This window comes from Somniosus microcephalus, chromosome 4 (assembly GCF_052327205.1).
Source record: "Somniosus microcephalus isolate GS21.2 chromosome 4, FLI_Smic_1.0, whole genome shotgun sequence".
Lineage (NCBI taxonomy): Eukaryota > Metazoa > Chordata > Chondrichthyes > Squaliformes > Somniosidae > Somniosus > Somniosus microcephalus.
The window spans coordinates 289,662,188-289,684,256 of record NC_140990.1 but is presented as its reverse complement, the minus strand read 5'-3'; the positions used below and the strand labels follow the sequence as shown (position 1 = coordinate 289,684,256).

Sequence of the window (22,069 nt, the reverse complement as noted above, 5' to 3'; positions counted from 1 at the left end):
AAAAGAGAAAAGGATGAGGAGTGACCTAATAGAGGTCTTTAAAGGTATGAAGGGGTTCGATAGGATAGACAGAGAGAAGATGTTTCCATTTGTGGGGAAGAGTCCAAAAGTAGTGGATATAAATATAAGATAGTCACAAATAAATCTAAAAAGCAATTCAGGAGAAACTTCTTTACCCAGAGAGTGGTTAGAATGTGGAACTTGCTGCCACAAGTTGTTGAGGTGAATAGTATAGAAGCACTTAAGGGGAAGCTAGGTAAGTACATGAGGGAGACAGGAAGAGAAGGATATTCTGATAGGGTTAGATGAAGTAGGTGCGTGTGGAGCATAAACACCGGCATAGACCAGTTGGGCCAAATGGCCTGCTTCTGTGCTATAAATTTGATGCAATTCAATGGCATCACTGTCTCCGGCTCCACCACCATCAAAACCCCGAGGGTAACTATTGACCAGAATCACTGGACTAGCCGCATAAATGCTGTGGCTATTAAAGCAGGTCAGAGGCTGAGTATTCTGCGGCAAGTGGCTCGCCTCCTGACACCCCAAAGCCTCTCCATCACCTAAACATCATAAGTCAGTAATGTGATGGAATACTCTCCGCTTGCCTGGATGGGTGCAGCTGCAACAACACTCAAGAAGTTCAACACCATCCAGGACAAAGCAGTCCGCTTGATTGGTAGCCCATCCACCATCTTAAACATTCACTCCCTTCACCACCAGTCTGTACTATCTGCAGGCTACACTGCAGCAACTGTCAAGGCCTCTTCTATAGCACCTCCGAAACCCATGACCCCCACCATCTAGAAGGTGCACGGGAATACCACCTTGCGCTTCCCCCTCCAAGTCACATACCATCCCCACTTAACACACAATTGCTGTTCCTTGATCGTCGCTGCCAAAATCCTGGAACTCCCTACCGAACAGCAATGTGGGAATACCTTCATGACATTGACTGCAGCGGTTCAAGGCGGCGGCTCATCACCACCTTCTCAAGGGCAACTAGGGGTGGGCAATTAATGCTGGTAGCCAACAGTAAAAATATTTTGTAACATGGGGTATAATACGGGCTGCACAATACAAATTTGGTTGTAACTTTCCTTTAATGCATGAATTTTTAGTCGTATTGTTCAAAGTTAATCATTTTACCTCAGTACATAAAGTGTCCTAAAATTAAATTTCAAATGTTAAATCACAAATTGAATGTCACGGGACACTGACAATCAAGGAGCCAGTAGTAACTGAATGACAATTTTGTCATTGGATAACTCATCAATACATGGGCATTACCAAAACAGTGACTAAAACAAGGAGTGGCAAATTGTTCACATTAAAACACAAATTCAGAAACTTAACAGATCTGCATTCTACAAATTTAGGACAACCAATAACATCTGTATTTGGTTAAGTATCACAGATTTACAATATGGACAATGCTAAATTTAAACTGAGGACTGATCAGACTTGTAGATTTGGCAATCTGAATCAGTTTTAGTTCTAAATCACATTTAATTCAAGTAAGAAAGCCCTGAACTAAATATGGTCTTATAATGTTATCTGATTCAGATACTGGATAATATATAACTCAGCCAGTGCACATTCACTGAAAAAGCACAGGTCTTCACAATCATATTTTCAACAGCGATGGAATAGCTAACAGTGCAATATTCAAACGATCAAATAGATTGGTAGCAGAGGGATAGGGTGGTGCAGCGGGTTAAGCATGCTGTTCTTTTACCTCGACTGAATCCAGCACAGGCTGACAATATGAAAATCTGCTCGGTGTATGCTAGCTGTAAAGAGGTGCTACATGAATTATCAATCGATTCCTAGTGATGTGATCCAACAACACAAAATTACATTTTATTTGGCCTTAAATGGCAATCTCATTCAAAGGCCACATGTGACTAGTGTGGGAAACAGAAAGGTCACACTGCCGTGAAGTAATGGGTGCTCTTTTGCAGTTGGGGTTGAGGTTAAGATTAAGCATAATGTCACTGTAGGGCACAAGGACCTTTACTCTGCAGCCAATACCTGACCCGGGAATGTTTGCTATTGACACTGGGTGCCCAAAATGTATGGTGCTCCATTTCTCAAAGCCAACATCTCCCATCTAAATGAAAATAAAAATTCCACCCCGAAGAAAAAAAACAGACCAACACCACGTGCTGGAGTACCAACAAACAGGTCCATAGAGAAGAAAGGACTTTCACTTATATTGTGCTTTACCCCATGCTTCACATCCACATTACTTTTTTTTGTGAAGTGCAGTCACTGTTGCCATGTGAATAAATGTGGCAAGATTCTACAGACAACAAATAAGATAAATGACAGTTAATCTGTGAATAGGCCGCCAAGGTGTGATTTGCGAAGATGTGGTTAAGCGTACGTAAATTGGATAGAACAATGGCACATGTGGAAACAGGGCAAATGAGATAAACAAGATGTGTTTTGTGGAGATGTGATTAAGTGTACGTGACTTGGACAATTAATTGGCCAAGTACCGAAGATGTGAAGGAAACAAGATGCAAGATTGTATATAAGACAACTGCTCGAATGTAAAAATTAGACTCCCGTCTCAGCTCAGACTGAGAGGGTCTCTCCCTGCACGTGCTTGAATAAAGATCGCTTGGAACCAGTACACGCTCGTCTCCATCTGCTTTGGGGCAGAGAGAAATCCCACAACAACTTGGCATAGTCAGCAGGATTCCCAGGACGCAGTCGAATGACCAACCATAATGAGACCGCAAGTCGGGTGAGTACTTTATATTACCACCCATAGTTAGGTGCGGAACCCCAAAAGGCTGGACGTGAGACTGTGGGGAATCTGAACAGGAGACTAGCGGGTACTGGAGTGATCCCTGCGCAGTAGAACCGCGAGCTGCCGTAACCAGAACCGCGTTGTAGCAGGAAGGTCCGAGTTACCGTTTGCGCAGGCCAGAGGTATAAAAAAAAAATGGCCACAGGAGGGGAAGATTGGGGACCGGAAGGGTCCACAACCAAATTTATAGCAGGAAAAAATAAGAAACTAATTGAGAAAATGAAAAAGGCTGGAGTCCAAACAACAGTCCAGACAGGCAAAGGGAATGGTGGGGCGCCCAGTGTAAGGGTAAGGAAGAGAAGGGAATACTTATAATTATTAGTAGCTACTTAGGACTCAGTAAACATGTACAGTACAAAGTTATGTAGAAAAGGAAAAGGTTAAGGTCAGTGCGGTGCAGGCACCGGGACCAAGGTTTAGAGCGACAGACAATAATGACGACATTGACTGGGGAGAAGTAGAGAAGCCGCAGATTACAACAGATGACGGGGGTTGGGAGCCCCCACCTAAATATGACGCAGAGGGACCATCGAACCCACCACTGCCTGAAACCGGGACGAAGGGCATAATGGCCATGGCCCCTATTATGACGGAGATTAGACAAGTGGGAAATGGGCAGGCTCAGACAACAGTACGATATGCCCCTAGACCAAAAGGAAGCCATTAGAAAAATGCCCCGACCACTGAATGTGCGGAGCATGCGCAGGGTCATGGGCCTCTTCAACTACTGTCGTAATTTTATAGAGCGATTCTCACAGATGACCGCCCCCATACAGTACTTAATGAAAGGAGGGAAGGCGGCACTGGATCCCATAGAATGGGGGGAGGAACAGGAAAGGGCGTACACATAACTGAAACAGGCGCTGATATCAGCCCCAGCACTCAGGTTGCCAGATATGAAGAGACCATTCCACATTTATACAAACAATGACAATGGACACTATAGTGCGGTAATGACACAGGTACACAGAGACCGAATGAGGCCCGTGGCATACTTCTCCACAAAACAATCCCCGATCGTCACCAGAATACCCTGGCGTGTGGTCGCAATCGATTGTGCGACCTAGGCTGTGAGGACTGGTGAGCCAATAGTTATGACGGGAGAAGTTATCTTACACACGAAACATACCCTGGTGGCGTTATTAAACACAGGCAGATTAAAAACAAACAGTCTCGGATAGCCGAAAGGCTACCTGGGAGGCCATACTATTACCATGGGATAAGTCAGAAAAAAAAAGTCCGAGATGCGGGCTTCAACCCCGCAGAAGGCATCACGGACAGAGAAGGGTGGAAAAGGAAAGGGGCAGACAAGGATGAGCATGGGATTTGGAAAGAGGAGGGACGAGTAGCAGCCCCTGAATGCATACGGCAAAACCTGCTCAAAATCTAACATGGGAATCAACACTCCAGAAGAAATGCTATGCACTGGAGTATAGAACGGTGCTGGTGGTGGCCGGGGATGGGCAGGGACGTAGCAAAATATTGCCACAGATATATTACTTTTGCCCAGTACAATACCGGCAAGGCCATAAAGATCAGATTGTCCCACCAGCTTCGGCCTAAGGGACCTTGGGAGCAGGTCCAGATAAACTTCATCGGACCACTGCCTCCGAGCCGAGGTAAAACATATTGCCTAGTGGTGATAGACCAGTTCACACGATGGGTAGAAGCATTCGCCACAAGGGATTGCTCTGCTACCACCGTCACAAAGATATTCGCCGAGGAAATGTTACCCCGATGGGGGGGGTGGTGTCACTGCAAATAGACTCAGATCAGGGAACACACTTCACTGGCAAAGTCATCAAGCAGACATGCGCCTTATTAGGAGTAAAACAGAGGTTTCACATACCATAGAGCTCAGGAATGGTAGAATGAATAGAACCTTAAAGGCGCCACTCACAAAGGACATTGCCGAGACCGGCAGGGGATGGGCGGACCTACTAACTAGCATCCTAAGGAGGTTGAGTTACGTCCAATCGCACAACCGGACTAACCCTGTTTGAACTAATGACTGGGCGGGCCATGAGACTGCCCGAGGGCATGATTACGGATAGTGAAGACGTGGGACCAGCCCAGGACAGGAAGTCAGGGACCAACAAATAGTTAGGGATATAGAATTGGAGGAAACGGAGGAAGAACAAAATTTATCAGTAGTAGGGTACAGGGTGATGGTAAGAGTCTTACCCGCCAGACCAGGATGGTCACCTCGTTGGCAGGGAACCTACGAGGTCCTAATGACCAGCGACACTTGCGCATGTGTAAATATGAAAGGAAAAGGTCGATGGAAACACTGGACACAACTTAAGAAATTCGAAAGCACAGTAAATAATAAGAACTAAACCGCTGGCAACCGGCGTCCACTGTTTATCTCCCTCTGCAGGACTCAGATATGGATGACCTTACTGATATGCCTGGCCACGGCCGAAGGGAGCAACGAGGCCTATATTACAAGAACTCGAGCGACGTCGGTTGCGATTGGGAACTTGGGGCATTAACTGTCATGGTTGATAATAAATCAGTATATATTTAAATTGTAGCTCTGGGTTAATGGGCGTAAGCATATTTGGCAACAAGCCAGGCAATACAGGGGATAGGGGTAACACAGGGATGGCTATTAAATGGACAAACATGAGCACAGTATGCTTCGGGAAGAAGAGTGATGATACATTAACATGCGTACAGGGAGGAACTATGCAAGTAATATGTGGGAGGGATTTCACTCAGATGTCCGGGGTACCCCAACAGGAAGGAGGGTGGGAACTATGCCCAATCTCCAAGTGCACCAACTCTGATGATTGGCGTTGGAAGCTGAACCCCCGGGACACTCCCACCACCATAACCACACCGACCACCCCAGTAACAGTAGCCCTGAAGCCCACCACTTTGAATACGGAGGAACCCTTGAGGTGTCCGCAGCCTAGTTCGGGACCCAAAGTGGGGCACGTGATCTGGGATTCTGATTGGTGCTTATTTGAGAATGTACACCATGAGATAAGTTTCGGTTGTCCTCAATATTAGCCAGATGAGGTTACCCAAATGGTGCGAGTGGCGTACAAGGTCGTTTTACCATCGGCTCCTCGACATGACAGTTATTGATGCCCTCTGGGGAACTCGTGCGGTCGAGCCTATCTCGCTGCAAGAGGAACCTGGTAAATGACATAGGCACTGCTTACAGTGCCTGGACATCCACAGTTAATTCCCTGGATAGGAATGGTATTAGCTGTATCCAGTCTGCAGGAAAGGGAATCCAAGCCCCTCTACGAGGTAGAGAATGTCGGGATCATAAGAGATGGCAATTGGCTCAGGTACCACCACGCACCCAGTTATGCAACCCAGAAAGGTTCCTTCTTGACGGGGATCTCGCTAGAGGGTTGCAGAGAAAGGGGGAGTAATGTAGTCTGCCCACATACCATGGGGACGGTGCCAGGAGCCATGTGCGGCTTCAACACCACCCTAAACTGTACCCTTGAAATTTCCAGCACCCGCCATGAGCCAACGTGAGTAGCACACCGGGGAAAAGGAGAATACCGTGTGACCACCAGTGAATCTCAATACCAGTATGGTAACATCCAGTGACCAGCTCAAGTTTCTGCTTCCACCCCCGGGCCCCAACAACGATCGGACATGCAACCATATCCTACCTACGGTCGCCCCGCGAGGAACGGGTGAGTCCAACTGAGGACCTAAAGGACAGCATGCTCGAATATGTACTCCCTGAGGGGGAAGGACATCCCAAAACTACCAGAACACCTACTGAAACTGAGGAAAGAGGCCGGGGCGATAATTAAGCAGCATCACTGAATTGAGCAAGAGGTCAAACAACTGGAGAAGGATGTGGAGGCCAAACTGAAAGATGCCTCATGGTGGCGGACATTTTGGGACTGGGGTATTAGGGTGGATATACACCCCTGGATCAGAATTGCATCCCATGTATTGGTGGTGGTGCAGTTGCTAATTGTCATCATCATACTTATGTTTGAGTATTGCACTCGATGTAAATGACGCCGTAACCAAACCATTGTTAAAACTGTTGTTAAAACACAGTATAGATTGGGAGAGAAGCAGGGAATATTAGAGGTAGTTTAAGTAGCCACACCCATGCAAATCCAACCACCTGCCTGGCCAGCAGTGATGGGGCGAGGAGCACGGGCAGGTGAAGTTAGTTGGCCATCTTGGGCCATCACCAAGGGCCAAAAGGGGGGACTGAAGGGGTTAAAAGTTAGATTAACGGCTTAACTGACTAGCTGGCTGATTATTAGTAATAAAGGAGAAGTCTGGCAGAACAAAGGCAGTGGAAAAAGCATATTACACGATGACTGGGGGAGTAAAAGAAGGCAAGTAGGCCATACATTGAACAACAGGCCGCTAAGATGTAATTTGCGAAGATGTGGTTAAGCGTACGTAAATTGGATAGAACAATGGCACATGTGGAAACAGGGTGAGAGAGATAAACAAGATGTGTTTTGTGGAGATGTGATTAAGTGTACGTGACTTGGACAATTAATTGGCCAAGTCCCGAAGATGTGAAGGAAACAAGATGCAAGATTGTATATAAGCCAACTGCTCGAATGTAAAAGTTAGACTCCCCTCTCAGCTCAGACTCAGAGAGTCTCCCTGAACATGCGGTTTTTAGTAGCATTGATTAAGGGATGAATGCTGACCAGGGCAACTCCCTTCTCTTCTTTGAATAATGCTACAGGATCTTTATATCTACCAGAATAAGCAGACATTTCATCCAAAGAAAGTCACTTCCAGCAATGCAGCATTCTTTCAGTGTTATACCAAAGTGTCAAACTTGATTTTGTGCTCAAGTCCTAGAGTGGGCTTGAACCATCAACCAGAGGTGGGAGCACAACTAACTGAGCTAAGCTGACAACTATGAAGAGTGATGTCCTATGTCATTTCACACCAATGTTCTTGTCTTATCCACGTCCACAGAGGTAGGTTAAAACAAAAGAATAGTTATCACTGGAATGATCCAGCATTTAAACTGGAATATGCTGGCTACGTCTGGAAGCAACCTGCCTTACTAACCTCAGCTGCAGGTGGCGTGTTGCCCAAGACCATAAAAAGGGGAGGAAATAAAGTTGTCCCCTCGAGAAAAAAATTAATGATAAAAAATAAACATCTGCCCTGCAAATATGTACAAACATTTTATTTAAGAGATATATGCAATACAAAGCAACCATATCGCAAGTTTCACTGTATTTTTCATAAGAAACTTGTTAATCTGTTTACAGGTGAGGCAGGAAAAGGGAGCCAAAATTTACACACATAATGCTGGTGCTCAATTAACAAACACTAATCTTAAAAAGGGACATTATATGACACAGAAAACAAAACAGGCAATTTACATGTCGATTGCCTATGGCGTTACACACAGGGAATGAAGACCAGGTGTAGCCTTCAAGTAAGGCAGAGTTAATGGCCAAGTGATAATTGGCGTAGAGAAGTTTCCATTTTATCCATTCTTATTTTGATTATAAATTCCTATTCCCTCATTTACAATGGAAACTGCCTATATAAACTTGTCAGGCTGTAATTACACTGTCTTGTCAGTGCTGGCATTGCAGCACCATCACTGAGGGAGGGTACAATTGAAGCTGAACAAGCTTGCATTGGCAGTTCCATTATAAATGTGAATGTAGGAAATTAGAATGAAAAAGGGGACAAGAAGTACGTGCAGACCTTTTGGGGACTGATGTGGAACGGACTATTGTGGGTTAATGAGCAATGCCAGTTTTAACCAGGTATAGACTGCTATACTTTGTGATATCAAAATGTAAAACATTTTGGTTTCTATACTTTTTTTTGTGGGAAATACAATGATGATCTTGAAAATACTTCAGAGGCCAGTTACCATTATTATATATAAACCTTTAATATCCTGGATTCTGGAAGTTGGAAGCTGAGATCTGCCTTTCCGGTCACTAATATATCTATTAATTATATGGGCGTTCCCTTGGAGAGTCATCCTTCCTAAAATGAAAGCTGAAATAATCTACAATCCTAACAATATTTCCTTACTTGCTCTCAGTGCAGGGGACTAGGAAGCACAGATCTAAGTGGCTAGGCTAGTTGAGACAACAGAAGCAGAGAAACTGGAGACAGCGAGCTGGGAGACACTCCATGCCCATCCTGTCAATTATGTAAAATAACAACAGAAAATGCTGGAAAAACTCAGCAGGCCAGGCAACATCCATGGAGAGAAAATAGAGTCAACGTTTCGGGTGAAAACCCCTTTGTCAAGACTAAAGCACAGGAAACGTGCTACGAAAGCTTGTGATTTCAAATAAAGCTGTTGGACTATAACCTGGTGTTGTGTGACTTCTTACATTAGTATATTACAGGATCAGGAAGTCGAGACATTCCACTGCTTCGTTGAATGCCTTAATGTAGGTTTGAGGTGTCACCTTTTAAAACTGTAAAACTTCGAGGAAAAGCCAAGAAACATCGTGAAAGACCATGGCAACTTACAGCACAGAGGGAGATCATTTGGTCCACTCCGTCTGTGCTGGCTCTTTCCCAGAGCAATCCAAAACTAATTCCATCGCCCTGCCCTCTTCCCATTTCTTTACATCTTCCCCTGCTTCAAATGTTTGTACAATTTTCCTTTAAAAGAGGCAATGGTTTCTGCCTCAACCACTCCCTGTGGCAAAGCATTCCATGCTCCAACAATTCTGTGTCAAGAAATTGACTTCTCTCCTCACTCAGTCACAATTTTAAATTGCCGACTCCGTGGCATTGACTTCCCAACCTGAGGATATAGCCTTTCCCCATTCACTCTGTTAAAAACGATCATAATTTTAAAAGCCACTATTAAATCTCCTCTTAGCCTTTTATGCTCCAGTGGAAATAGTCACAGTATCTCAAGTCACTCCTCATAATTTTAACGTCGCTCCTTGGCATCATCCTGGCAAATGTATGATGTATATTCTAATATACTTTCTATAGCACACAGTACTTCAACTGCGGTCTAAATAATGTTTAGTACAGATTTACCATTACGTCTTTATCTTTCACTCTTGTGGCCCATATTTTAAAATCCAGAATCAGACACCAGAGTTGAAAAGTGCAAAAAAGATGGATCAAGAAACAGCAACAGTTATACATTCCTTTCTGGTGCAAAAACACAAAAGGAAAAGCGGCCCAACCACGGCTAACAAAAGAATTTAAGGATAGTATTAGATCCAAAGAGGAATCATATAAAGTTGCCAGAAAAAGGAGCAAGCCTGAGGATTGGGAGCAGTTTAGAATTCAGCAAAAAAGGACCAAGAGATTGATTAAGAGGGGAAAACTACACTATGAGAGTGAACTTGCAAGGAACATAAAAGCGGACTGTAAAAGCTTCTACAAGTATGTAAAAAGAAAAAGATTAGTGAAGACAAATGTAGATCCCTTACAGTCAGAAACGGGAGAATTTATAATGGGGGAACAAGGAAATGGCAGAGCAATTAAACAAATACTTTGGTTCTGTCTTCATGGTAGAAGACACAAATAACTTCCTAGAAATGGTAAGGAACCAAGGGTCTAGTGAGAAGGAGGAATTAAAGGAAATTAGTATTAGTAAAAAAAAAAGAGTGCTGGAGAAATTAATGGGACTGAAAGCTGATAAATCCCCAGGGCCTGATAATCTGCATCCCAGAGTACTAAAAGGAGTCTTCCCCCCGCACAACTGACCCTTTCTCCCGCTTGCAGAATTCCCATTCTACCTGGACCCCTCCCCCTGGCCTCTTACCCTCTCTAGATCTTTTCATCGCTAACTGCCAACGTGACATCGGCCGTCTCCATTTCTCTGCTCCCCTCACTCACTCCAACCTACCTCCCTCTGAACTTGCAGCACTCCATTCTCTTAGATCCAACCCTGACATTGTCATTAAACCCGCTGACAAGGGTGGTGCTGTTGTTGTTTGGCGTACTGACCTCTACCTAGCGGAAGCTGAACGCCAACTCTCCGACACCTCCTCCTACCTCCACCTGGACCATGACCCCACTACCGAACATCAAACCACCGTTTCCAAGACTGTCACTGACCTCATCTCCTCTGGAGATCTTCCCCCCGCTGCCACCAACCTCATAGTTCCCCAACCCCGCACAGCCCGCTTCTACCTCCTTCCCAAGATCCACAAACAGGACTGCCCTGGTAGACCCATCGTTTCAGCCTGTTCTTGCCCTACGGAACTTATCTCTTCCTATCTTGACTCTATCTTTTCTCCCCTTGTCCAGTCTCTTCCCACCTACATCCGCGACTCTTCGGACACCCTCCGCCACTTTAACAGTTTCCAGTTTCCTGGCCCCAACCGCTTCCTTTTCACCATGGACGTACAATCCCTCTACACCTCCATCCCCCACCCGGATGGCCTGAGGGCACTCCGCTTCTTCCTTGAACAGAGGCCCGACCAGTCCCCATCCACCACGACCCTCCTCCGCCTGGCTGAACTTGTTCTCACATTGAACAACTTCTCCTTTAACTCCACTCATTTCCTCCAAATCAAAGGTGTTGCCATGGGTAGCCGCATGGGTCCTAGCTATGCCTGCCTTTTCGTGGGCTATGTGGAACAATCTTTGTTCCAGTCCTACTCGGGTCCCCTCCCTCACCTCTTTTTCCGATACATTGATGACTGTACCGGTGCCGTTTCCTGTTCTCGCCCCGAACTTGACAATTTCATTCACTTTGCCTCCAATTTCCACCCTTCCCTCACCTTCACATGGTCCATCTCTGACTCTTCCCTTCCCTTCCTCGACTTCTCCGTCTCCATCTCTGGGGATAGGTTATCGACCAATATTTACTACAAGCCCACTGACTCCCACAGCTACCTGGATTACACTTCCTCCCACCCCGCTTCCTGTAAGGACTCTATTCCATTCTCCCAGTTTCTCCGCCGTATCTGCTCTGACGATGCCACCTTCCACACCAGTGCTTCAGACATGTCTTCCTTTTTCCGCAACCGAGGATTCCCCTCTACCGTGGTTGACACTGCCCTCGACCGTGTCAGTTCTATCTCCCGCACCTCTGCCTTCACCCCTGCCCCTCCCTCCCGGAACCACGATAGGGTTCCCCTTGTCCTCACCTTTCACCCCACCAGCCTCCACATTCAACGGATCATCCTCCGGCATTTCCGCTACCTCCAAAGTGATCCCACCACCAAACGTATCTTCCCCTCCCCTCCCCTTTCAGCATTCCGCAGGGACCGCTCTCTCCGAGACACCCTAGTCCACTCCTCTATCACCCCAAACAGCCCTTCCCCTGGCACCTTCCCGTGCAAGCGGAGGAGATGTAACACCTGCCCCTATACCTCCCCCCTCCCCACTGTCCAGGGCCCCAAACACCCCTTCCAGGTGAAACAGCGATTTACTTGTACTTCTCGCAATCTAGTATACTGTATTCGCTGCTCACGATGCGGTCTCCTCTACATTGGGGAGACCAAATGCAGATTGGGTGACCGCTTTGCGGAACACCTCCGTTCAGTCCGTAAGGGTGACCCCGAGCTTCCGGTCGCCTGTCATTTCAATTCACCGCTCCATTCCCACTCGGACCTCACCGTCCTTGGCCTCTTGTACTGTTCCACGGAAGCTCAACGTAAACTCGAGGAACAGCACCTCATCTTCCGATTAGGCACTCTGCAGCCTTCCGGTCTCAATATCGAGTTCAACAATTTCAGATCATAACCTCGGCCCCTATTTCATTTTTACTTATATTTTTCCACTCTTTTCCACTCCTTTCCTCCCCCCCCTCTTTCCTTTTGTTTCTCTCTCACACCTGGCAGCTATCTTTTGCCCTGCCAGTACACTTTACACCTAATCCCAGCCTATTACCATCTCGTCTAGCTTCTAATCTCTTTTACTTCTTTTGGTTCTTTTATTCTTTTGTCCGATCGCAGCCCTGCCTTCGATCTAGTTCCTTTTCTCTCCAGTTTTGAAGAAGGGTCAAACCCGAAACGTCAACTCAAATTTCTCTCCACGGATGTTGCCTGACCTGCTGAGTTTTTCCAGCATTTTCTGTTGTTATTACTAAAAGAGGTTGTTGCATTGGTTGTCATCTTCCAAAATTCTATAGATTATGGAACAGTTCCTGCAGATTGGAGGGTGGAAAATGTAACCCCACTATTTAAAAAAGGGAGAGAGAAAACAGAGAACTACAGACTGGTTAGCCTAACATCAGTAGTAGGGAAAATGCTAGAGTCTATTATAAAGGATGTGATAGCAGGACACTTAGAAAATATCAACGGGATTAGACAAAGTCAACATGGATTTATGAAAGGGAGATAGTGTTTGACAAACCTACTGGAGTTTTTTGAGGATGTAACTGGTAAGATAAGGGAGAACCAGTGGGTGTGGTGCATTTGGATTTTCAGAAGGCCTTTGATAAAGTCCCACATACAGGGTTCATGCGCAAAATTAAAGCACATGGGATTGGGGGTAATATACTGGCATGGATTGAAAATTGGTTAACAGACAGGAAAGAGAGTAGGAATAAATGGGTCTTTTTCGGGGTGGCAGGCGGTGACTAGTGGGGTACCGCAAGGGTCAGTGCTTGGGCCCCAGCTATTCACAATGATTTGGATGAAGGAACCAAATATAATATTTCCAAGTTTGCTGATGACACGAAACTAGGTGGGGTTGTGAGGAGGATACAAAGAGGCTTCAAGGCAATTTAGACAAGTTGAGTGAGTGGGCAAATACATGGCAGATGCAGTACAACGTGGATAAATGTGAAGTTTTCCACTTCAGTAGGAAAAACAGAAAGGCAGAGTATTATTTAAATGGTGATAGATTGGGAAATGCTGATGTACAGAGGGACCTGGGTGTCCTTGTACACCAGTCACTGAAAGCAAACATGCAGCTGCAGCAAGCAGTTAGGAAGGCAAATGGTATGTTGGTCTTCATTGCAAGAGGATTTGAGTACAGGAGCAAGGATGTCTTACTACAGTTATACAGGGCCTTGGTGAGACCACACCTGGAGTATTGTGTACAGTTTTGGTCTCCTTACCTAAGAAAGGATATACTTGCCATAGAGGGAGTGCAGCGAAGGTTCACCAGACTGATTGCTGGGATGGCAGGTCTGTCGTATGAGGAGAGATTGGGTCAACTAGGCCTGTATTCCCTAGAGTTTAGAAGAATGAGAGGGGATCTCATTGAAACGTATAAAATTCTGACAGGGCTAGACAGACTGGATGCAGGGAGGATGTTTCCCCTGGCTGGGGGGTCTAGAACGAGAGGTCACAGTCTCAGGGTACGGGTAGGACATTTAGGACTGAGATGAGGAGAAATTTCTTCACTCAGAGGGTGGTGAACCTGTGGAATTCTCTACCACAGAAGGCTGTGGAGGCCAAGTCACTGAATATATTTAAGAAAGGAAATAGATAGATTTCTAGACGCAAAGGGCGTCAAGGGATATGGGGAGAGAGCGGGAATGTGGTATTGAGATAGAAGATCAGCCATGATCATATTGAATGGTGGAGCAGGCTCGAAAGGCCGAATGGCCTACTCCTGTGTTTCTAATTAGATAGTACAAAAGCAAAATACTGCGGATGCTGGAAATCTGAAATAAAAACAGAAAATGCTGGAAATACTCAGCAGGTCAGGCAGCATCTGTGGAGAGAGAAACAGTTAATGTTTCATGTCAATGACCATTTGTCAGAACTGGAAAAAGTTGGAGATGGAACAGATTTTTAAGCAAGTGTAGGGGCTGGGAAAGGAGGAAAGAACAAAAGGGAATCTGTGATAGGATAGAAGGCAGGAGAGATTAAGAGACAAAAAGGATGATGGTGCAAGGCAAAAGGAGATGGCAATGGGACAAGTTAAGAAACAAAAGGTGACTCTAGATGAAGTGTAAATGGCAAAATTATCAACAGCTGCCATGTGAGAGAAAAAAAGAGATACAGGCAGAGGTTATGGTCTGAAATTGTTGAACTCAATGTCAAGTCCAGAAGGCTGTAAAGTGCCTAATCAAAGGATGAGGTGCTGTTCCTCCAGCTTATGTTGAGCTTCATTGGAACAGTGTAAGAGGCCGAGTACGGAGAGGTCAGAGTGGGAGTGGAGCAGAGAATTAAAGTGACAGGCGACCAGAAGCTCGGGGTCACCCTTACAGACTGAACAGAGGTGTTCCGCAAAGTGGTTGCTCAATCTGCATTTGGTCTCCCCAATGTAGAGACCGCATCGTGAGCAGCGAATACGGTATACTAAATTGCAAGAAATACAAGTAAATCGATGTTTCGCCTCGAAGTGGTGTTTGGGGCCATGGACAGTGGGAAGGGAGGAGATAAAAGGGCATGTGTTGCATCTTCTGTGCTTGCATGTGAAGGTGCCAGACGAAGGGGAAGGGGTGTTGGGGGTGATAGAGGAGTGGACCAGGGTGTTGCGGAGGGAGCGGTCCCTTCGGAATGCTGATAATGCCAGGTTTAGGTTTCATAAGCCTGCAAATAGTACAAGGAAGAGAAAATTGAACAAACTAAGGAGCTCCACAGCTTTTGGCCATGAGAAAGAATGTGCCGGGAGTAGGAAACAAATGAATACAGAAAATGCTGGAGATACTCAGCAGGTCAGGCAGCATCTGTGAAGGGACAGAGTGATCTCCTGGACGAGTTTCGATCACCTAGATGGGTCGGAGAGGAATTTCCCAGATTTTTTCTCCCAAATTGGCCATTGGTTTTTTTAAAGTCTGGTTTTTCGCCTCTCCCGGGAGATCGCATGGGTTCGGGTGGGATGGAGAGTGATAGTAGATTTGAGGTTAGGATCAGATCAGCCATGATCTTATTGAATGGTGGAGCAGGCTCGAGGGGCCGATTGGCCTACTCCTATTTCTTATGTTCTTATGTTAGAAACAGAGTTACCGTTTCAGGTCGATGACCTTTCATCAGAACTGGAAAAAAGCAGGAAATGGAACAGGTTTTTAAGCAAGTGTAGGGGCTGGGAAAGGGGGGAGGGGTTGAAAGAACAAAAGGGAAGGTCTGTGATAGGATAGAAGGCAGGAGAGATTAAGAGATATTCAAGGCAAAAGGAGATGGTAATGGGACAGGTTAAGAAACAAAGGATGGCTCTAGATGAAGTGTAAATTGCGCTGGCGAATGAAAGACAGCTGCCATGTGGGAGAGAAGAAAAGACACAAACAAAAGGTGTGGATAAAAAATATATATAGGATAGCGGCCGAGGTTATGATCTGAAATTGCTGAACTTTATGTTGAGACCAGAAGGCTGTAAAGTGCCTAATCGAAAGATGAGGTGGTGTTCCTCCAGCTTACGCTGAGCTTCAGTGGAACGATGCAAGAGGCCGAGGATGGTGAGGTCTGAGTGGGAGTGCAGCGGTGAATTAAAGTGACAGGCGACCGGAAGCTCGAGGTCCCCCTTACGGACTGAACGGAGGTGTTCCACAAAGCGGTCACCCAATCTGCGTTTGGTCTCCCCGATGTGGAGGAGACCACATTGTGAGCAGCAAATACAGTATACTAAATTGAAAGAAGTACAAGTAAATCGCTGTTTCACCTGGAAGGGGTGTTTGGGGCCCTGGACAGCGGGAAGGGAGGAGGTATAAGGGCATGTGTTGCATCTCCTGCGCTTGCACAGGAAGGTGCCAGGCGAAGGGGAAGGGGTGTTGGGGGTGATAAGAGGAGTGGACCAGGGTGTCGCAGAGGGAGCGGTCCATTTGGAATGCTGAAAAGGGAGGGGAGGGGAAGATGTGTTTGGTGGTGGGATCATGCTGGAGGTGGTGGAAATGGCGGAGGATGATCCGTTGAATGTGGAGGCTAGTGGGGTGAAAGGTGATAACAAGGGGAACCCTATCGTGGTTCCGGTTGGGAGGGGCAGGGGTGAGGGCAGAAGTGCGGGAGATAGAACGGACACGGTCAAGGGCCGTGTCAACCACAGTAGAGGTTCTTGTATTCTGTCTTGAACTACAAGAGAGATGTCAGAAGAACCTGCCTAGATGTGGAAGTACTATTCAAATTTTTATAGGATTTGGGTTTAACAAAGTTAAGAATTGTTGTGAGTACAATTGTTTGGTGTGAAAGAGGGTGCTTTGACAATTGAAATGTTCTGGATGAGAAAGCAAAGCTAAGAATGCCAATAGGTGAAGTATGACTAAGGGATTAGCTGTCAAAAGTAAGAGACGGTAGTTACTGGTTGGGCTTCTGAAAGGCTGCATAAAGAAGCTGTCCCTGAAGAATTGAAGGAAAAAAAACAGGATTTTTACTGACCCACTGAAGGGCATAGGTGAAGATGTAGTAATTCAAACTGTTGCACTGCAACAGGACTGGAGGCAGTTAGCACTGAGAGCATGAAAAAAGTCAATGAATATAGAGTGGAATCATCAGCAAAAGTTCATAGGGTTGTTGGAGTGAAGGTCATTACTGATATGGAGGGGGGAGAGACAGAGACCGACCTGCAGAACCTCTGAGGTGATGCAAAAAGGGTGAAAGGAGGCATTACTGCAGCACAGAAAAAACAACTAGAATGCAGTGAACACAGCTTTAGTTGAAGACCTTAAGATGGTAACCTGTAGAAGTGCAGTGCTAGGCACCAATGTCTTTGGTGATCTCCAAAGTGATGACAAATGAATCAACAGTATGCAAGAGAAAATCCCTCTCAGACAGCCAATCAAACTTGATTCTTCCTTTGTAAAATTTTTCAAGCTCTCAGGCAGACTGCTACTGAAGTAGTTCCAACAGTAGGTTGACGCAAAAGGCAGAATGACATCTCAGACTGCAGTGTTCATGGTTCAGTTGTCAGGATGGCCTGCAGGTATTACACAATCTTGAATAAAGAGACTTTATTGGTCTACTAATATTCTTGCATGGAATGGTTCAATGTGGGTTTTCACCCATGATCCTCCACACAAGATTATCCCTGACCTCAGGCAGGCCTATGCCACGTCACTTCTGAGGGGATACAATAAATGAGTTTAAATAGAAAAATAAAGTGCAAGGAAGTTAAGTTAGGTTGCTGTGATACACTTTTAATGCCCTTCTCAACAGCTACATTGGCAAAGGCAGAAATGCATGCCCCATGCAATTATACTCGTGGAACACCATACAACATATTGCACCAGATTTTTTTTCTAAATGAGGAAGTGCATACAACACTGCCTTTACACATTTAAGAACTTAAAATGACAATCAAGCCATGCCCTTTATTACATCGTGACATCTAATAATTTTTGAATGAAAATTTGCCTATATTACCTTACTTAGTACATTAATCGAAGTATCTATCACTGTGTGAAAGCCATTTTTCTTCAAATCCCATGTTTCACTAATTTACTTCCTCTGGTCCTAACTTTGATGCAACAAGATAATAGGTACTTAGAAATACAGTACTTGCTAAAATGGATTATCACAAAGCCTACCATAATAAAGGTGGTGTACATACATGCAAAATAATTTATTTTTGTCAGATGTCATGCCACAAAAATTAGGATTCTTCATGAATAAAATGCACATTTAGGGAGCAAAAAGACCAAGATGTGCAATTACTTAAGTATTTGAGTTAGTTACAGAGAGTAACTGTTATAATCCATGAAAAGTGAGTCACTTTTCAGTCAAACATTTGCAATCACACGAGAAGGCCAACACATTTAAATTTTCTGTAATAGCTTCTAATATGCAGTATAATCCCATTTTCTAATATTCCTGCAACTTCAGATGGCTGTAAAACTCTCAAGCTTCATTCTCACTAATTACATAGTCGTCCAATCTCCTTGATCATGCTGCCGCTTGTTAGGCATTTCCAGTTGCCCAGAAAAATTGTTTATTTTTTTTGAAAGGGCTACCTATATTTCAGACATATTTTGTAGCTCCATTGTCTATCTGCAAGCTTTATAGCCTTCATATATAAAATCTTTGCCAATACCCACGACATGCACGAATCAAAATTAAGTTTCACTGCATACCACCCTACCAAGATTCAGCACATTCAATGTACACTGTTTTCTTTTTATTAAATGCTAATAAATAAAACGCCCGAGTTACAACACTATGTACCGGAAATAAAGGAAAAATGGGACCCTTCCTGCTCATCTTCCAACCACAACTCCGAATCTATTCTAGTCTATACCGGAGGTCAGTGAGCTGATCATAAAAATACAGAATTTAAAGGTGAATAATTCCAGTTACAGAGGATCTTAACTACATGATATAAAGAGCAGAGAGCTTGTAAAATACGAAAAACCACGATAATGATCAAAATCGCTGCCGACTAAAATTAGATTAGCATTAAAAGATTCACCATGCTGTCTACATTTAAAAAAAATCACAATCCTATTTCATTTTTAAAAATAGCATTATTGACTGTCGTTTGCAACGAAAATCGATTTTAGTTTAAAGGCGGTAAGATTATGTCTGATGTACTCGAGTCCTATATATTTATATAATACGGTCTATTTTAGGATCCTCAGCAACATGACTTAGCCTTGTTTTATCTATTACCCAGATTTAAACAAGTTACTCTCTCATCATTAATACTAGATTTTTAAAAAGAAAAAAGTGCTAACGTTTAAGTCTTGATAACAGTGCCAGGATATGAACCAAGCCGAACTCTCACCTGGTTTCAATATGTCGTACACACGATAGCTGTACACACACACACACACACACGAATGTATATATAAAAACCTCAGAGCACAGCAGAAAGAGCTGAAGCAGTGTAGCATCCTGGCTAATAGTAATGCGCACGTACTGTCTGTTCGAAATCCCCGGGTGGTTACTTGCATCTCCCCCAGCACACGAGCTGGTATCTCGGCGTATTGGGGAGGAAGAGAAGAGGGAGGGGGAACTAGGCCGCCGGGCAAATTTTACCCAGTCAAACCTTTCCATACGTCGCTTCCGCGAATCCTTTATTCGCCCGTCACCAGAAACGGTGATGACCTTCTCACAGTGCGTGGCGCACATTTACCACACGGGCTTTGTAAAAAAAAAGAGAAATACAGTCCCCTGATTTAAACCAAGAAGCGAGCCATAGGAGAAGCTGATTTAATTTATTTTTTGGAAAAAAAGAAACACTTACCGGCCTCCCACGGAGAGGATTTGTTGCAACGAGTCGGGAGCATGGCTAAACCCGGCCCTCTCTCTTTCTCTCCCTCACCAACTCCAACCAAACCTGATGGAGGAAGCGGTGACGCGGGCCGACTGACACTGTCAGCGACCAATAGAGGCCACAGCAGCAGCCGAACCCGGGCTCACTCTAAATATAAATGTTTAAAAGGCTCAGAAGGCTACACCCAAAAACCAGAGCTTCCCACTAATATTGCGCACAAGTCATTCTGAATCGGTGCTCGCTTTGCACACTAGACAGGTCAAGTGTGTAAAAAAAACAGTATATGCACATCTGTACTTAACAGAACATCCATCTGAACTATAACATCAAACGACAGACATAGGTGTGCGATCAGTACATCATTGTACGAGTAAATATAACATTACTTGGAATACAGCAGATTGCATTCAGATTTTGATTCCCATGCACGCTCTTGCACTGTACTGTTGATTTTTGCTCCCTTTTTGCACCCAATTGTCCAACACTCTATTAACGGCAACCACCACTGACTGACGCCTTCGACAAACACTGCCCAGATGCACCGATCTGCAGTAATGTACAGTTTACACCGATCTACAATAATGCTGGGTTATAACATATAACGTGACAGATTTCAACAGGTTGTCCTCCTGACAATAATTTGCATCCCCTCCCCACTAAATCCTGTTTGCACGCCAATAAGTTGTTTTCCCCCGTGATTAATCCTCTTTCCCACTGCTAAATATCATATTCCGTTATTTATCAAATTATTATTTTGAAGCAGCGTTTTTTTTTGTTGGTCGCGACAGTTTTTTTTGCACTGTTCGCTCCCCCCCTTCCCCGCAACCACCAATCACCGGGCACAATGGTGACCCTGGACCAATGAACGGCGGCCGGGGCGGGGCTAATCCGCCATCACGTCAGACGGAGGCGGCAAGGGGCGCTCGAGCTCCAGCATCGGCCGCCCACCCGTCCTAGCGCGGCGGAGTTTCCGCTGAAAGCTGCCCGCCCGTTAAAAAAAAACACCCCACCAAAAGAAACCACACACACAAAAACAAACTTGTAAACAAGACAGACAGGCACTCAATCTTTTACCTACCATCCGGGAACCGTGCGCGAACTCGTCGAGCGACTAAACAGAAAAAACAACCCCGACGACAACAAAAAATAAAGCTGAAATCGATAGAAAAGAAACCCCCCACCCCCAACCAGATGCCGACCCGGCATCCCCACCCCGTGTACTGCATCATCACGCCGTACGTCACTTGGCCGTGCTCGGAGGAGCACGCCGACGCGGTGATGTTGGGGGTTTGAGCGCGCGCTTCTGGTGACAGACAAGGTTTGTGAGAATATAACAATTCTGCCTTGGGGACACGTGCTCGCTTTTCTTGCAGCAAGTTTGGGTATGAGGATTTCAGTTATAATCGCTCTGCTGTTTTTCTTTGCGAGATAGTTCCAATACTTTTTAAGCTAAGTTTGGTGCTGGAAGGCGATTTTCAGGTGTTGAAGTTATTTAATGATTCTAAGGAAAACTTTATTATGCAACAATGTTTTTGTTTTTAATGTGTTTTTAAATGTTATTTTACTTGCATACATTTGCTGTAAATCATCTACCAAAGTGCTTTGTTGACCTAAGTATCGCATCGAAACTGCCTGTACTTCTCATGGCCAGGGGGGAGGAGGAGGAGGAGGAGAAGGAGAGAGAGCTGGCATGGTGGCGATTTGTTGAGCTAAGTAGTTGTAGCGCATACAATGAATATCTGGATAGTATTGTAGTTTTTAAATGATTAGGAAACATTTATAATCGCGCGTCCTTTATACTGGAAAATGGTCCTTACACATGGAGTCGTGATAATAGAACTGAAATTTGGCTATTCCGTCAGACAATTGAAATTACTTTCCCAAACTGTTGGTGATGCTCCTTTAACCTCGATGCAAAATGCTTCTTGTCACAATGTAGTTGCTTTATTGGGGAGATTTTCCAGACAGGCTTACTCTGCAAGTCTGCTTTAAAAAATTGTCAGTATCATCATGCTATAATAAAAACAGAAAATGCTGGAAATACTCAGCAGGTCAGGCAGCATCTGTGGAGAGAGAAACAGTTAATGTTTCAGGACGATGACCCTTCGTCAGACCACTTAATTCAATTCTGGTGTTTTTTCCCCATAACCTTTTTAAATGTTTATTTTTTTTCAAATATTTTACCTGCTTCCATTTTAAAAGCTGTTGTGGATTCTGCTTTCACTG

The 22,069-nt window shown here is 44.9% G+C and overlaps 2 protein-coding genes across 21 annotated transcripts in view; one reads left to right on the top strand and one right to left on the bottom strand.

Moving 5' to 3' along the window:
* Nucleotides 1–21,003, bottom strand: part of r3hdm1 (R3H domain containing 1) — a 163,612-nt gene extending 142,609 nt beyond the window's left edge. For 5 of the 16 annotated variants that reach the window (XM_085986612.1, XM_085986610.1, XM_085986617.1 and 2 more), the window contains exon 1: nt 19,814–19,952. The gene's annotated coding sequence lies outside the window, so the exon portion shown is untranslated. Of the gene's footprint in view, nt 1–19,486; nt 19,711–19,813; nt 19,959–20,921 lie in introns of those variants that run through there. The other 11 variants (XM_085986618.1, XM_085986621.1, XM_085986616.1 and 8 more) reach the window with 8 other exon arrangements.
* Nucleotides 21,004–21,035: 32 nt separating this feature from the next.
* The window catches only part of zranb3 (zinc finger, RAN-binding domain containing 3), a 152,976-nt gene continuing 151,942 nt past the window's right edge, over nt 21,036–22,069 (top strand). For 4 of the 5 annotated variants that reach the window (XM_085986606.1, XM_085986608.1, XM_085986609.1 and 1 more), the window contains exon 1: nt 21,036–21,161. The gene's annotated coding sequence lies outside the window, so the exon portion shown is untranslated. Of the gene's footprint in view, nt 21,226–22,069 lie in introns of all 5 variants that reach the window. The other variant, XM_085986607.1, reaches the window with a different exon arrangement.